This window comes from Ascaphus truei, chromosome 21 (assembly GCF_040206685.1).
Source record: "Ascaphus truei isolate aAscTru1 chromosome 21, aAscTru1.hap1, whole genome shotgun sequence".
Taxonomy (NCBI): Eukaryota; Metazoa; Chordata; class Amphibia; order Anura; family Ascaphidae; genus Ascaphus; species Ascaphus truei.
Genome location: NC_134503.1, coordinates 17,261,410 through 17,279,198, shown reverse-complemented (window position 1 = coordinate 17,279,198; position 17,789 = coordinate 17,261,410).

Genomic DNA, 17,789 nt, shown 5'->3' with positions numbered 1-17,789 from the left:
TCATTGATGGTTCTCAATGCCTGGCTAATATAATGTACCTGCGCCAAAGGTGTAAACACTTTGCGGTTACCTGTAAATATAGTTGCCACGTAAGGAATAGGGAGATTCACACAGTGAGTAGCCCATAAGATGTCAGTCCCCACGAATCCTCTCCAGCAACTCCACCCCCACTCCAGCACTTCTAACCTGATTGAGCTGCTGTTGCAGTCACTGGCAGAAGAAACTAGATTGGTGGAGAGTAGGGAGCGAAGCAGTGAATTTCCATGACGCGTTCCTTGGCGCGTTATGTATATCTCTTGGCCTGTTTTTGAAACACACAATATACATAACTACACATAGTCAGCACAAGCCGAGGCTTCAGCAGCCAGAATGTGAGCATCAGTAGTGATCCGCATGTCACACAACAGAACTCTGACCCTCCAAGCCAAGAACAAATCAATCATTGACTGTCCTTGTGATGGGCAACAAGTTAAACTGTACAGTAATCTGTAAAAGGCCGAGGGGTCCCAGACAGGAGCTAGCAGCTGATTTACGTATAGTTTATTAAGAACAGCTAAGCCAGAGAGCACCTTGAGTTTCCAGTAAAGTGAATGTGATTTAAGGTGTTCTAGTAACATTGATGGGCTTATTCTATAACCGCTGAAGCAGCTGATAGGGCCAGTTTCAAGCCAAATTCCCTATTGAGATCACGGGAGTTTCAGGCAAAAACTGAACCAGATGGCAGCTTTAGCAGATATAGAATTAACCCCTTAGGGCTTTACCTGTTTTCAGTGGTCAAGGTGTGCTACTACTCTTTAATTTACAAACCTATAGTAGCAGTACTTTGTTTGAAATTTATTTATTTATTGACTATTGGTTTCACTGTCTATTAAAATTATTTATTTTAGGAAGCACGTGTCCCTTTCTAAGCATAAATATTGTATACATATTTCTAAAAAGGGGTCAAGATGGCTTCTTCTCAATATTAAAGCGGCAATTCCCTGTACTTAGCCCCCAACATTTTTAAGTCAGAGCCAGTACCGCTGTTTCTGGGTTTTTAAGCCACTTGGACCTCTGCATTAATGTGGGGTTAGACGTGTGCACTGCTCACTCTTCCTGGTGAACTTTTGCAGCTCACTCGCTGACGCTGGAGGAAGAATAAGTGGATGTTCAAAATGACCCCTCGGGGCCTAATCACTAATTCCAGTAGCCACGGTCATTTGCTGAACACTTGTGGTGCCCCACGGTCCGTGGTACTGGACTGGCACCGGGGCCACGTTTTCGCAGGGGGTAGAACATGGCTCTGACCCACTGCTGACCGCAATGGAGAAGTAAGCCTCCTCTTCACTCTGATTGCCGTCAGACAGCAGCAATATACTGTACCCCAGAGGTTCTCAACTTCAGTCCTCGAGCCCCCCCCCCCCCCCCCCCAAAACAGCAGGTTTTCAGGAGATCCAAGCTTCAGCACAGGTGGCTCGGTCTTCGAAAGATTCTCTGAGCCACCTGTGCTGAAGCTGGGATATCCTGAAAACCTGACCTGTTGGGGAGCCTTGTGTACTGAAGTTGAGAACCCCTGTTGTAGACACAGGCAACAAAAAAAAGGTGTATTACTCAATGAAGGTCACAAAGGTCACCTGTGTGCGGGGGTGATACTGCGGGTGGCCACCGGGCACACTAAATGTCTTGCCTGCGGTGCCTATCACACTTCAGACCCCTTTTTTTTTACCATGTCGCATGCCTTGGAGTCTAACCCTGGTGCATGGGTGGTCTTTAACCCCTTTGCTGCCAGAAGAGCAATGTGTTGCTGGCCCCTCTGACAGCAAAAGTAACCCAATTCCTGCAGTGCCTTAGTCCTATAGCATGGTGACATCCTGAACGTTCAGGCTTCCAATCACAAAAGACAAAAAGTCCTAGTCCTACAGCTAAGTTGACATATTATATAGTTAAATACTTATCTGTATATTGTCTCATAAGCCAGGGTCATTTAGTTAAATTCTTTGGCCAAAGTATTTTAAGCGTGCAGCCACGTCACAGTGTGGCCCACCTGTAGCTCCTAACACTGCTGCACCTGCAAAAAGCGCTGATGCCCTCTCTAATGGGGGGGAGAGCAGCCTTTAATAGAATCTCAAATGCCTGCACAGCAAAGGGGACAAAGCTATAAGTTATCGGGCAAGTGGTGTGAGAGAGCGAAAGATCCTTTTTAACCAAGAACAGGTCAACTGATCAAAGATTAACTCTGTTGAAAGAGACAGTACACACGCATTGCCCTGTGGTAACCCAATCCTTGGGGTGCCTTATTGACTACTAAAGTACTCCTGTTATCTACCGGGAACATAAATACAGTGAAAGAACTCTGCCATCTAACTCCTTACCGTTTTGAACATGTTTCTTAACTAGAGATCAGCAGAATTCACTAGCGCACTGGGGCTTCCCCTGCGCAATAGCGCAGCGCCCGCACTGTCGCACCTTCGAGAATAAGGGCGAGAGACTCCAGCACGCATTACAATGATACCCCGTCTTACTGAACAGTTCTTCGTATTGGTGCCATGGTGCACGAAGGGTGTAGCCCAGATCGGGGTCTGGGTGGGGTTGATCTATGTTTAGGAATGACGTGTTTCCGATGAATGGTGGGCTCCTTACTCCAGCACTGCAGCGGTTAAATAGTGCACTCTGGTTTTACTTGCAGCGCATGCCGTGTTATTTGTGTGTGGGTACCGGTAGGGGTGTTTTTGTAGGTAGAACGGTGGCGAGACACAAACAAAGAGAAGATGTGGGGTTTTTTTTGGCCAGCTACAAGGGATTGGACCTTTTAACCTCCTCACTGTTGAGCGGGACCTGCAGCCCATTGCTTTGCAGTGTATTGCTGGCTCCGCCTAACAGGTTGCTGAACCTCAATGCAACGCCAGTGATACATCCAACACAATCAGAACAGGAAGTTTCAGGCGATGTGATTGGCTGGTAACGTCTGTGCTTTATAAAGCGGTAACTGTTCCCATTGCTTATGCTTACCTGTGTATATTGGTGTTGTGTCGTCGATCCACTGCATGAGATCACAGTCACCGTCCTCCCACCAAGAACCTGTAATAAAAAGTCTCTTTGAATGGAAATATGAGCAGTGGCCTTTTCCTTTATATCTTGGGGTTTACAGCAAACTAACTGCTTCAGCGCAAATGTCCTATAATAAACTCCTCTGGCAATGCATGGGTTACTGCATTGTCATAACCATACTTCCCAAGGCTGCATTATGAGCCAATGAGTATACTATGTACTATATTAATGTGTCCTATACAACCATAATTCCTACATTAATATAGTTCTATGGTTTCTAATTTCTGAAATAATCGGGATTTGAAGGAAGTGGATCCATAAACCTGGTATATGTCATATGGTCAGATAGATTTAATACTAGGTAACTTACCTGTAACTTTGCATTTTTGTGTATATGCCAACAGTATGAGGGGTCTTATTCTAGGGCATGATTGAGTTCTAACTGAGCAGTGTAACCACGTTAATTTAATCTCGGGGGACCTACTGGTTCCCAAGATAGTTCCCAGGAAAGGTATCACCGGTACCGTCCCCTCCAAGGGACACCAAATGGTGCTTTAAATCAGGGGTGCGCAAAGTTTGTGCGCGGCACCCCCGCCTGCCAGCCCCAGCACTCGTGCCCCCCCTTTCACAGGAACCGCAGGTCATGTGACCCCCGCAGCATCACTTGGCGCGCGTTGCCGTGGCCAAAGACAAGGTCCGTGCATTAGGAGACATTGCAGAGGCCTCACGCGATTCGCCGGCATTTAATTTAAATGCCTTGGGGATAAGCGCGGGACCCCTGCAACGGCCGCGCCGCCCCCCTAGTTTGCGCACCCCTGCTTTTAAATCTGTTGTGGCTTCCTGCTGGCCCACGGGATGAGAGGACTTTAAAGAGTTTACAACACTTAGATTGTAAGCTCTTCGGGACAGGGACTCCTTGTCTTAATGTGTACTTGTATGGGTGAAGCGCTTAGTCCTAGTATATCACGTGTGTTACTGCTGTAAAGTGCTATGTACATAGATGGTGCTATATAAACAAAGATATACTGTACAGTGGCGGGTAAAAGTTTGTGAACCCCGTATGAAAATCCTATTTCACACCTAAAATTTTATTAGATCTTAATCTGTCCTAATAGAGAGAACCTGATCAAACAAATGACACAAAAAATAATAATAATAGCATGTTCTTGTATAGCGCTGTTAGTTTTTTTCCGTAGCGCTTTGCAGAGACATTTTGCAGGCACAGGTCCCTGCCCCGTAGAGCTTACAATCTGTTTTTTGGTGATACTTTTGAATAATTTGTGGATAAATAAACATTGAAGCATTTAATATCCACGTGTGAAAGAGTATGTGAACCTTTACGTTCAGTACCCCCTTGAGTAGCAATGTCTTGAACTACGCGATTCCTGTAACTGCTGGTCAGCCTCCTGAAAGCTACAACTACCAATATGCGGAAGCACCAGCGCTGCCGTCCCGGATATGTATCTCTGGATCCAGGGGTGCCAGTGCAGTCTGAGGTTACCATGGTCATGTCCGATGCTGCAGATGAAGAAAAAGGATTATTATTTTTAACTAACAAATAACAATTATATTTATTAGGAACAAAAGCAGAAAATGATCGGGGGGAGTACAAGATGCTAGCGTTGTTTAGCCTTCCGGAGAGGATTGCTGCTTGTAAAGTCCATTTAGCCAGCGGTCAAATTTAAGGCCAAAGTACCACAACTTTTTAATTTATAAACCCAGAGAACATCTACTTTATTACTTTGACTACTGCACATATTGTGTGTGTGTGTGTATATATATATATATATGTGTGTGTGTATATATATATATATATGTGTGTGTGTATATATATATATGTGTGTGTGTGTGTGTGTGTGTGTGTGTATATATGTGTGTGCGCGTGTGTGCGCGTGCGTGTGTGTCCATGTTAAAAATGGTTTTTGACGCAAAAAGTGGCACTGTTATATTTACATGCAATATATTAATATATTTATTGAAACACAAAATACAACCCACCTTCCCGTCTATAACATTAAACACTTGCATCACAGTTCAATAAACATTTAATGTTTCAGGTCTGAAAGTTGAACTTCAAGTAAGAAGATCATACAATCCTGGAGGCTGCTGCTGCTGCATCTCTGCAGGGCCCCTGGATTGTAACGGGCCCTCTCATCTCACCTGGCAAAGTGGCTCATTGATTTGCAATCTGTTTCTATGGCTGCTGTCTTCCAGCATAGCGCAATGGCAGCAGCAAGTGCAAGGTTTCCTGGGTATACCAAGCGTGAGCCGGTTCTCAGGGAGCGCTGGACCCGCCCAGGCTCCCAAGACATTCCCACTTCCTATGAAGGCCGCAGGCCGCATCGGATTGGGGTATAAAAGAGACAAAGAGGGGGAAAAACGATTGAAAGGGCCCAGTATAAGGCTATAATCGGACACACAGTTATAATAGGGCTTGAAATAATGCAAACATACACTCAAACATGCGTACTCATAGATACATACACCGAGCGGAAGAAGGCAGACATAAACACACACTGATAGACACAGCAAACCGAATATAAACCAACAATGTGACTGCAGGAACTACCCTTGATGTCAGGGATCTCGTATTTGGGGACACTTGCGACTCTGTAGCTCGAGGGGTCCTAGTACTGGGCATTTCCCTAATTTCTCCGTTGCCCAGTCCAAGCCTGGGAGAAAATGTCAGTTTCCGAAATGAGACACGAATGACAGAGGGTGGCATCAAAAAAAATGAAATTTTTATACAAAAAAATAGTGATTTTTATTAGTAAAACTCCATTAAAGCTACAGTACCACATTGCTGGAAAGCTCTACCGGCACAGGGATACACGCGTGATCAATGTATTGGAGGTACAGAGGGAGGTGCTCTAGACAGGTCATGTGTGATACTTATTTACATAGAAAACAGAAACTTGGTGAATTTAACAAAGTTTTTGTTTTGCAGTTATTCTTGACCCACTTGTGCTTCCGTATGGTGCGGTGGGGGGGGCGGGGGGGGTGGAAAGGTTGTGAAGTCCTGGGTAAACCGTGACTCCATTGAAGTGCTCAAGGATGTCTTCTTTCTACCCCCTTTGTATCTAAAGCCCTCTCCCACCTTAAACCTTTTTCACTGACTGCCCCACACCTCTGGAATGCTCTTCCCCTCAGTACCCGACTTGCACCCTCTCTATCCACCTTTAAGACCCACCTTAAGACACACTTGCTTAAAGAAGCATATGAATAGCACTGTGGATATTCTGAACACATGATACATAAAGCTTGGCCCCCTGCAGACGCACTTACCAGAACTCCCTCCTACTGTCTGTGTACGTTCTCCCTACCTACCAATTAGACTGTAAGCTCCTCGGGACAGGGACTCCTCTTCCTTAATGTTATGTTTGTCTAAAGCACTTATTCCCATGATCTGTTATTTATATTATCTGTTATTTATTCGATTACCACATGTATTACTACTGTGAAGCGCTATGTACATTAATGGCGCTATATAAATAAAGACATACAATACAACACAATACAAGTGCATGAGATAGTGATCTCTCACTGCAATCAGTGAGACTGACTCCAAATCAGTGAGGCTCACTGAACCTCTGTGCATGGGGCCATGTTTGCTAGTACGGAGTCTGGTCCACCAGGGAGGCGCTCTGCACATAAAATAGTTCAAACTTGAATACAATGCATCATACCCAAAACCTGTTGCAGACTTGGAGCATTTTGCCGCTTTTGGTTGTGAAATGGGGCCAAGTATGTGCTGAAAACTACAAGTTCTCGGCAATATATATGTAACACCCTTCCCCCCCCCCCCCACACCCCCCTAAGGGAGCTAGATGGGGGATATGGTGTTTGTGGTGCTCACCTGCAGGTATCCAGGAGCCTTGGCCTCCGCAGGGCAGGGAGCTTGGAGGGTGCAGCGCCTCCACCTGCAAGGGCTCTGTCAGAGGCAGGGGTGACCCCTTGCAGGAACTTGTAGATCAGTAACTTATCACAGACTGCCAGGAACATCGCAAACTGGTTGAGGTTTATAGGATCAGCATTAACAAACAGCAACAATCAGGACAGGTTTTAGATCCATGTAAGTCATCAGAACTAGCACATCACACTACCCCTTCCTCATGTAGGCTGGCTTCACTCCTCCCATGTTAGGGTAGCTGCTCTTGGTCTCCTAGCTCCAGGACCCCATAGTTAGGAATCTCCCCCCTCTATGCTCTGTGCAAGGAGAAAGGCTTCCCCTGTATTCTCCTGCCTGAGGATATGGCTTGCTGCTCTGCTGGCCTTACCTGGGGTCTACACTCTGGCACAACTGGGCCCCACTTAACCCAGCTCACCTTCTCAGGCCTCTCTTCACTCAGGACACCAGAACGCACCTCATCCTAAATGGCGGTCCCCCGATTTATATACCCTGGGGGGTGTGAACCTTTCCTTCCCAAGTCACTGGGCAATACAAAGTGTTGCCCAGCATCACCTCACTGGTCACATGAGCTATTAGTGTCTTCCTAGGAGTCATGCCTTAGGCCTCGCTCAGACAGGCTGCGTTGTGATGTGCGCACGCACAATCGTCACTGTTTGAGTCTAGTGGATGACAGTTGTCACACTAGAAACTGCTTGTGGTGGCAAACTACAGCGTTGACATTTTGCCGCCACAACCCAAATTGAAATTTGGGGCTGCAGTCGCGTCACGTGAGCTGGTTCAGCCAATAAAGGCGAACCAGCTGTGTGACGTGTTCGTTACGTCCCCCCGCCACGCGCCCAAACGCCGCAACCCAACTCCTGCGGTTTGAGCGCAGACCGCTGGGCTGCAGGAGCGCGCGGTGGAGGCGTGCACGCATGCGCGTGGGCGTAGCAGCCTGTCTGAGCGAGGCCTTATGTGCCAGGAATCTGCAACATTGTAGCCTAGCTCTCATGCACGGGTTTAACCCCCTCACTGCCAGGCCTGGTTTAACAAGGGGCTACATATACACGTGTGTCACAGATTACAAAGTAAATTCAGGAGGGATGGGTCACCGTTATATCCCTTCAGTGGTGCGGACGTTGATCTTGTTTCTGAGCAGAGCTGCACCCCCATCCAAGTTTAAGACAAACAGGCAGATTACCTGCTGCCGGCACTATGGGAGAGCGGCCAAAGTTCAGTGCTCTGCAAAGCCCCTCTCACCCGCTGCCCAGTTACACGGCCTCCCCGGTCTCTATCACAGTGCAAACACTTTAGATTAGTTAGTGATAAATCCACACTGATATTGTCCTGTTCTTAGACTCAGAGTCCACAATCCATCCGTCAAAAGGACGTTTGCAGTGCTGAGGATCTGACATTGGGTGGCTTCTTCCAGCTGTTCAGACGCCTGAGGATCAGAAATACTGAAGGATTAAAGGATCTCTTCAGGATCCACCTGTTGTGACAATGAAGAAGCACCTTCCATAAGAGAGAGCTTTGATCTCCAGAAACAACACCACCAAATAAACTCTGTTGTGGCCCTTTACAGCAGTCTCTGTTGTTGGATTCGAGCTACAAAGTATTATAATCAATGTCAAAGGATCCACTTCTAAGTAAATTGATGGAGAAGCATTTCCCGTTGAACTTGACTTCGCTGTGCAATAGACTTTGGATTTTCAATATACCCGTGAGATTTCTCGAACATTTACTCCAACCTTCTTCTGGCTGAATGCACCAAGCTTGGCTCATGGATACATATAAAACAGACGAGCACTGCACGCTGTCCACGAAGATTGTGTGATAATTATTTACCTCTACAGTGCAGATTCTCCCGGAATAAATCTTTCGCTCTGTGGCAGATTGGACGCACACGACTCCCTGGCATTGGATATGTTGGACCCCAGCCTAATAAATCCCCAGTGACCAAGCTCAGAGATATTCTGCTTTTGTCAGCATATTTGCTGTATGTCCTGTATAGGTTTTAATGCAAAGCAGCTCCAAAACAATTGACACATCATTGTATCTTTCCTCTTAGCAATTGTTAAATAGCACTATGCTGTTTTACGGGACAAAACAGTTAACTTCTTTCTGAGACCATCTCCAGACAAGGTTGGTGCTTCTATGACTTGGCCCACTGTATCCCCACTATTGGCATTGCCATTCAATTGAAGATTCTCCCATCTATATGTAAATGTAGCTGTATACCCAATACATAGATCAAGGTTTGGGGACCCGATGGAGTGAGATTGAGGTTTTTGTTGGATTTAAAAGGAAATTTTCATGGAATAAATATGACTTCCAAATGTCTATAAGACATATGATGCATGTGATGAGTGGGGTGGCTTTTCTATGAGTGAGAGTTAAAAGGCCTCACACTGTTGCCCATTTGGTCACCAGAAGCCCCTTTCCATCCTTTCCTGGTCACTCCTGAGTATCATGGATTTGCCATCTCTTGAAGCCCAGAAAGACAGCAACCCAAGTGAATGTTGCATCTGCTATGAGGCTTACAAGACGCCATCTAGGTCCAAGGCACCAAGGACCTTGCAGTGCGGGCACAGCCTATGCCTGTGCTGCCTGAAGAAGCTAGTGTGCCACAGCCTGTTGCTATCCTTCGTGGTGTGCCCTTTCTGCCGCTGTGTCACCATCGTGCCTAAAGAAGGAGTCCAGGCCCTGAAGACAGACGAGGAGACCTTGCGTCGGGCATCCAAGGGCAGCGTGATTACCAGCACCGCTGGTGATAACGTTTCGGAGAGTTCTGGCTGCTCCACCGGTACCTCTTCTCTTTCTGCGGAGGGTGAACACACTGCCCATCCATCCATCTTCACCATCAGTGATGTAGTGGCCCCTGAGTCCCAGGGCCGGCTGTGGGGTTGTAGGTACATGCAGGAGGTTCGAAGCACCTACCTGCTTGGAATCACCCGTCGGGTGGCTCTGTCTGAAGCCCACCCATCTGCCCCCATGTCTCCTTCGGCTGACAGCCTGCGACTTTGCTTTGCTCTGGGACTCATTGTCTTGATTGCCGTCGTCTTCTTTATCCTGATATTCCTGAAGTGAGCAGTGTGGAAGGATGTCACAGGAGCAGGAGGAGCAGTGTTCTTCCTCAAGGAGTCCGAGTTCCACTCGTTGGTCTAGAAGAAAACATATCTACCCACCAAACCAGTAGCCGGAGGGAAACACACACTCGACGATAGAGGAAGTGGCAAAAATAAAGAAGTGCCTAGGGTGACAAACAGACAGAGAGAGGGGATCAGGGGAAGTAGGGCCGCCAATAGAAATCCTGGGGCCCAGGACAAATTAAAGGAGCAGGGCCCCCCAAATTAATACCCCCATCTTTCCATGGAAATCCCCACATCTCACACCCCCTCCCCATTAATCCCCACATCTTCCTCCCCTCCCCCCTTTAATCCCCACACCGCACAGCATATTGTGTGTTTCTTAGGGGGGAGAGACAGAGGGGGGAGGAAGGAGAGAAGGGGGAGGAAGGAGAGGGGGAGCGAGAGTGGGGGGAAGAGAGAGGGAAAGAGAGGGGAGAAAGAAGGGAAGATAGAGGGGGAAGGAGAGAGAGAGGGAAGAGGAGAGACAGGGGGGAAGGAAAGATCGAGGGAAAGGAAGAGATAGGGGGAAGGAGAGAGAGTGAGGGGAAGGAGAGAGAGGGGGAAGGAGAGAGAGAGGGGGAAGGAGAGAGAGAGAGAGAGAGAGAGAGGGGGAAGGAGAGAGAGCGGGGAAGGAGAGGGAGGAAAGAGAGGAGTGAGAGAGAAAGGGGACAGGGATATCGGAAGAAAGGATGAGTGTGCCCCACTTCCTACTGGCAGACCTGGAGGATTTAGGGGTCCTGTTAAGAGCCCTGTAGAGGGGGCCTGCAGTGCTGCCTGATGGAAGGTGCCCACAGCGGTCCCTGTCAGGGGAACCTTCCATCTACCAGTCTACAGCATGCTGCCTGGACAGGCACCTCCACAGACATCTTCCAGCAGGCCACCTCTGCGGATCAGGCCAGATTAGCTTTGCCTGCAGGGGTCCCGGGCCCCTTTACTCACCAGGCCCGGGACAGGAGTCCCAGCTGTTCCACCCTGTCGGCGGCCCTGAGAGGAAGTAACAGAGTGGGGCAATGACAGAAAGATGTTTCCCTTTATCAATATGCCTATTACTATACTCCATTAAGTAAAATATCTATCTTCTTTCAAAGAGTTTTGAGGGTCCCAGTCTCAGTTATTCTACCCTTTCCTTGAAACGTCACATCTGTACAGTAGATGGCGGTGTGTGTGATCTGGAAATGTCATGTGCAGCAACATCTGTGAATCCGATGTATGTTAGTCCAATAAAATGTATCACAGCCATGTCCAGTTGTCTCTGTGACCAATGTTGTCTATTAGTGTTGCACCAGTTCATCACTGTGCTGGGTTGTAGCCATCTTCTTTACAAATTAAAGCCGCAATACCACATTCCCCCTTCTTGAAATAATTTTTATGTAAAGCACGTGGCAATGTATAAGTCTACATTCTTCCCTAAGATGGTAATCGTTTGGTGCTCCTGTTATAAATCTGTCAAAACTATGCTTGTGCGCCTAATGAAATGGCCGCCTTTCAGTTTCAGTCAATCCTTCAGTCAGTGTAACTCAGCAGCTACAATGTATCCTGATATTACTAAGGTAACATTATCCATGGTTACAGTTTGCAGCTCAAACTGCTGGGGACGTTGGCAACAAATGATCCCAAACAGGAAAGGATTGCAAAGATCATGCACTGCTGAGGAGGTTGGCTAAACCTGCTATAGAAATCAAAGGATGCTCAGTATATTACAACTAATTAAAAATAGCAATAAGAGTTGTATAAAAAAAGATTTAAAAAAACCCAGTCACTTATCTAATACTACAGCACTTATTTAGATTTGATATATATATATATATATATATATATATATATATATATAATTTCACATGTTTTGCTGCTTTCATGCAGATACCTTCTATCCACATGGTCTGCAAAACACAAATATTACCTTGAGATGAAGTTAAGGGAAATAGAATTTCAACTCCGGTCCTCAAGGGCCTCCAACAGGTTAGGTTGCAAGGATATCCCTGCTTCAGCACAGGTGGCTCAGTTTCTACCTTGAAACCTAACAACAAAACCATTATTCCTGTCACTATTTTATCTTTATTCTCGCTATTTATGGTTCCCTAGTCACTGAGCATTTAATGGTGGTTACACAGTATATCAGTCTCCCAGCGGCAAACCTCGGAAGAAAATCAGCGTCAGAGTTTCCAGGGGCAACTTGTTTTCTTTTAGAATAATGTTCAATGATCAAAGTATTATTTTTTTGAACTCACATTTTATTGTATTGGTGGTGTGTGTGTGTGTGGGGGGGGGGAGAAAAGGGAGAAGGGTGGTGCAGGTGGAGAAGAGGGGTACATTGCTTTTACCAGAACATCAAGACATTCCGCCTCAATTAATTTACTGTGATATTATAGCATACTGTGATCTTCACATACTCCCAGCCCAGTATCTCGGGGGGCCCCATCGTACGTATGTAGAATATGTATGGAGAGGTATTGTCTGACATACCTTGAATATATTCCTGCTAACTATTGTTTGCATTGTGAGGTGACCAATACCGGTATCTCTGCACTCCGCCAGGGCTCCGAGACTGCTAGGAATCTCTCGGCCCGAGTCTCGGTGAAACGGCAATCCATTTTTCATAGCTCAGTATCTGCCATATTTTGTCAATAATCTCCTGGGGGCCGGGGGCAGCCTTTCCCCCATGCGGCCGCCATTTTGCACCTGGTGGCTGAGATTATGTGAAGGGCGAGTTTCCGTTCTCTATTTGGGATACATGGGATTGGCTTGTTTTAAAGCGCTCTCCATGGATCAGGTGTCGGCGAGAGTCCTAACATGGTGTTTGTCTTATCGAAAAATCGGGCTCCAGAGCCTCTTAAATTTGAAACATGTCCACCACATCTGTAAGAACTTGCCGATTTGACCGCAGCCTCTGAAATAAATGGTGACATCCGCCCGTATATGTTCTTACGTTTTGCTAGGGTCAAGTACCAGCGATATTATCGTTTATAATCGTCCTCTTTTATTAATGTATTTATATCGCTGGCCATGGCCTCCCATGGTTCTGGGTCTGTTGGCTCACCTACATCGGTTTCACACTGTCTAATGTCGTAAGTCACCTTCTGTGTCTTCTGGTAATAGTTCATGAGAAACATTCGATATAAGACTCAACATGGATGCTCACTGCGACCTGATTTAAAGTATGTATTGGGATATGCAGTGCCTATTGGGAAATAATTCTGTATAAAGTGGGATCTTCTGTGCTAGGGGGGAGAATGCTAAAAAGGTTGGAGGAGATTTTAAACTAGGATGGAGGGGGGAGGGGAATGAAACAGATAATGAACTAAATGGAATAGATGAGGATACAAGGTGGCATGGAGGTAGAATGGGGGCAAGTGCAAGTTTGACAAGCTGTGATACACCCATAGCAAATACAGATAATACTAGAAAACTTCTAAAGACTAAGGCCTGGGACCCGCTGCGCTCGTTGGCGCGGGCGGCAATGTAGCGAGTTCCCCACCAGCAGGGGAAGCCTCGCGAGCCGGTCCCGGTCCCCCCTGGCGGCACAGCTGACTACACGCTGTGGCGCGTCAGCCGCTAGGAGACATAACAGAATGGTGTTTCCTAGCTTCGACGCGTCACGTGGTGTGGCTGTGAGCCAATGGGGAGGAGAGGCTGCGGGAGGAGGAGAGGCTTCGGGGAGCGGGGAGGAGTGTGGAGTGAAAGCAGCGTGAGTGCCTGTCTGTGTGTGTGTATGTGTGTGCCTGAGTGCGTGCGTGCCTGTCTCTGTCTGTGTGTGTGTGTGTGTGTGCCTGTCTCTGTCTGTGTGTGTGTGTGTGTGTGTCTGAGTGGGTGCGTGCCTGTCTGTGTGTATGTGTGTGCCTGAGTGCGTGCGTGCCTGTCTCTGTCTGTGTGTGTGTGTGTGTGTGTGTGTGTGTGTGTGTGCCTGTGTCTGTGTGTGTGTGTGTGTGTGTATGAGTGCGTGAGTGCCTGTGTGTGTGTGTGTGTGTGTGTATGTATGTATGAGTGCCTGCGTGTGTGTGTTTTTTTTACTTACCTGCAGCCCGTGGCAGCCCGTGGAGGGAGGGGGGGGAAGAGTAGCGGGTCCCTCCGCTCAAGCCACGCCCCCCCCTCCCTGTCAATCCTCCCACTCCCGCCCACCTCCCGCTCCGGCCCCCCACGTCATGGCCGCGCCCCCTGACGTCATGGCCGCACCCCCCCGACCCGTTTGGCCACGCCCCCCCGCTACTACTGAAGTTTCCTGTAGACCGCAGATCGCGGTACAGCGAGTTGCACGCGCCGCCGGCAAGCAAGCCAGCCGTGCGGACGCGTGCAACGGGACCTTAGCCTAAGCCAAGTGGGAGCAGAAAGGAAGGAGCAGATAAGATAATAGTACAGGCTGAAAAAAAACTTAAATGCATGCTTGCTAATGCAAGAAGCCTGACAGATAAAATGGGGGAGCTTGAATTAATAGCTGCAAGGGAGCAGTATGATATCATAGGCATTACTGAAACATGGTGGGATGAAACTCATGACTGGACAGTTAATCTAGAGGGTTATTCTCTTTTTCGGAAGGATCGAACAAATAGAAGGGGAGGTGGAGTATGTTTATATGTTAAACCGGATCTAAAACGTATTATAAGGGATGATGTCTATGAAGGGAATGATGAAAATGTAGAGACACTGTGGATAGAAATTAGCAGTGGAGATAAAAGTATAAAGAAAATGTTTGTGGGAATATGCTATAAACCACCAAATATCTGTGAGATTGAGGAAGCTAAAATACTTTTGCAAATGGAGAAAGCATCAAAACTGGGTCATGTTTGCATAATGGGGGATTTTAATTATCCAGACATAGACTGGGGCAATGAGATTAGCGTTACAACAAAAGGAAACAGGTTTTTGGGGGTGCTTAAAGACAATTATATGACCCAAATTATTGAGGAACCAACCAGGAGAGGGGCAGTTCTGGATTTGGTTATATCAAACAATGTAGATGTAATAACAAATATTCAAGTCCTGGAACATTTGGGTAACAGTGATCATAACATGGTCTCATTTGAAATAAATGATCAAAAAACAGATTTCTTGGGTTCAACAAAGATCTTAAACTTTAAAAAGGCAGATTTTAATAAACTGAGGTCTAATCTAGTAGTAATACAATGGGATGTTTTTGCAGGGAAAAATGTAGAAGATAAATGGGCAGTCTTTAAAACATTGTTAGAAAAGCACACTTATCAGTGTATACCCTTGGGTAATAAGTATAAAAGAAATAAGTCAAAACCAATGTGGCTAAATAAACAGGTAGGGGAGGAAATGGACAAGAAGAGGCAGGCGTTTAGATTCTTTAAGTCAGAAGGGACGGAGACATCGTATCAGAATTATAAGGAATGTAACAAAAATTGCAAAGGGGCAATTAAATTAGCAAAAATGGATAATGAAAAAAGGATTGCAATAGAAAGTAAGGTCAACCCTAAAAAGTTCTTTAAGTACCTTAATAACAAAAAAATGAGAAAAGAAAATATAGGACCCTTTCAGTGTGAGATGGGTAGGCAGATTATTGAAGATAAGGAAAAAGCTGAGGTATTAAACAAATTCTTTGCCTCTGTGTTTACCAGGGAAGAATCAAGTTCAATAGTAGTGCCGCAGGAGGAAGCCACAACCTCCATATTAATGAACAATTGGTTAACTGAGGAAGAAGTTCATAAGCGACTTGAAAAAATTAAAGTATATGTAGCCCTTTTTCTGAACCCTCCCAAAGGAACTGCTGGTCGCTGTACAACACCTGCGGCTCCAGGAGATCTGAGCCTCCGCTAGCTGGGAGCCTGGGGTAATACTTACACATTTCGTTAGCGCAGCGCCTCCACTTACCCAGGATCCCCGTGATGTGAGATTCCCCTGGGCAAGAAACATACAACACTCTATGATTGTAACTGGGTTTTACTAATGAGAATGCAACGTAGCAATAACACATACATATACTTACTGTATACTCTAACGGTATAACTTTAGCGGCTGCCCCCTCTTCAGGGCAACGTGTCCGTCCCCTCACCGCGTGCCCCACACACCGTGTCCATATATAGTATATTGGTATAGGCTCAGTTCTTTAGCCACTCGCTCAGTGTCCCTAAAGAGTTACGCCTAAGGCGGGATCAGCGCCTGTTGACCGGTGTTGGTGCACTTGATGTAATAATACCTTCCGGTCACGGCGGTGACCGGCAACAACTTCACAAAGGGTCAGACGCCTCCAACTCGTAGCTTCCAGATATCACGGTATCCAGCCGTCTGGTCCCAGATGACTGCAACCGCCGCAGCTCTGTGCTTTGTCCCTAACTGGTACTCAGTAAGGGGTGATGCACGCTCTCACTATAGGCCATCCCTGCAGCACAGCAACCTTGTATGGCTTTAGGGGAAACTCCTAGGGCCTACGGGGTAGCCTATCCTATGCATGTGGGTCACTGACCCCCTGCACCCACACTACCTATCCCGTGCCCACCCGGTTCCCCTCTGGCTAACTCAGCCTAACGCCTGCAGCAAACACCTTGCATACACACAGGCAACCTGCAGCAACCCACTGCACACGCACAGTCAACCTGCAGCAAACACACAGCACACGCTGCATACACTGTGCCTACTTGTCAGCGCACACAGCACTACCAGCCGTGACACTGACAAGCCTGCACCCTCACACACCTAAGGGCAGAGTCCCTCACCTAGGGGCTGTCCCTCAGTACTGCCCACTACCCTAACAGGGATTGGGGCCTGCCTGGGACTTGGGGATCCTTACCTGGTGCAGGAGCCACTTGCTCCCTGCACCCTTCCTCCCCCTTCCTGCTCCCAGCTCCAACTGCTCGCATGGGCTCAGCGCGCGAAAAGTATCCTTTCTCCTGCAGGGAGATCCTCAGCCCTATTGGCTCCCTGGCATCACGTGGGGCGCGCAGAGGCTCCTGGGACTCGTAGTTCCTGCCTAGAGCCTTCCCTGGTAGGCTAGGGTTTCGCGGGCTTTCTCTGCACTGTCTTGCGCATGCGCGATCTGTCTGGGGCCTTCCCTGCGCCTACTTGTCCCTGCGCATGCGCGAACTATCGCGCAATGGCGGCGCCCTGTTCCCCAAGCCGCCGGGACCTCGGCAACGCGATCGCGGCCCTAACAACGGGCCGCTCGCGTCCCCGGCAACCGGCCGCATCAGGGAACAGCGCACGGCTCCCTGCACTAGCCCCCACCCTCGCGTTCTGCCGGCGGGTCCGTCGCTGGCTCCGGCGGCACCCGCGATCGCTCGGCACGCTACAGAGAGGGTCAAGGAGGGCAAAATAAGACCGGGGCTACATTAATAAGGCACCTGGCCCCGATGGCATACATCCAAGAGTTCTCAAGGAGTTAAGCTCAGTAATAGCAAAACCATTATATTTAATATTCAAGGACTCCATTTCCACAGGCTCAGTACCACAAGATTGGCGTAAAGCAGATGTGGTGCCTATATTTAAAAAGGGAGCTAGATCACAACCGGGAAATTACAGACCTGTAAGCCTGACATTAATAGTAGGGAAACTACTTGAAGGTTTAATACGGGATAATATTCAGGAATACCTAATGGAAAACAAAATTATTAGTAATAGTCAGCATGGATTTATGAAGGATAGATCTTGCCAAACTAATCTTATTTGTTTCTTTGAGGAGGGAAGTAGGAATTTAGACCAGGGTAATGCAGTTGATGTGGTCTACTTAGATTTTGCAAAGGCTTTTGATACGGTTTCACACAAGAGGTTGGTGTACAAAATAAAGAAAATTG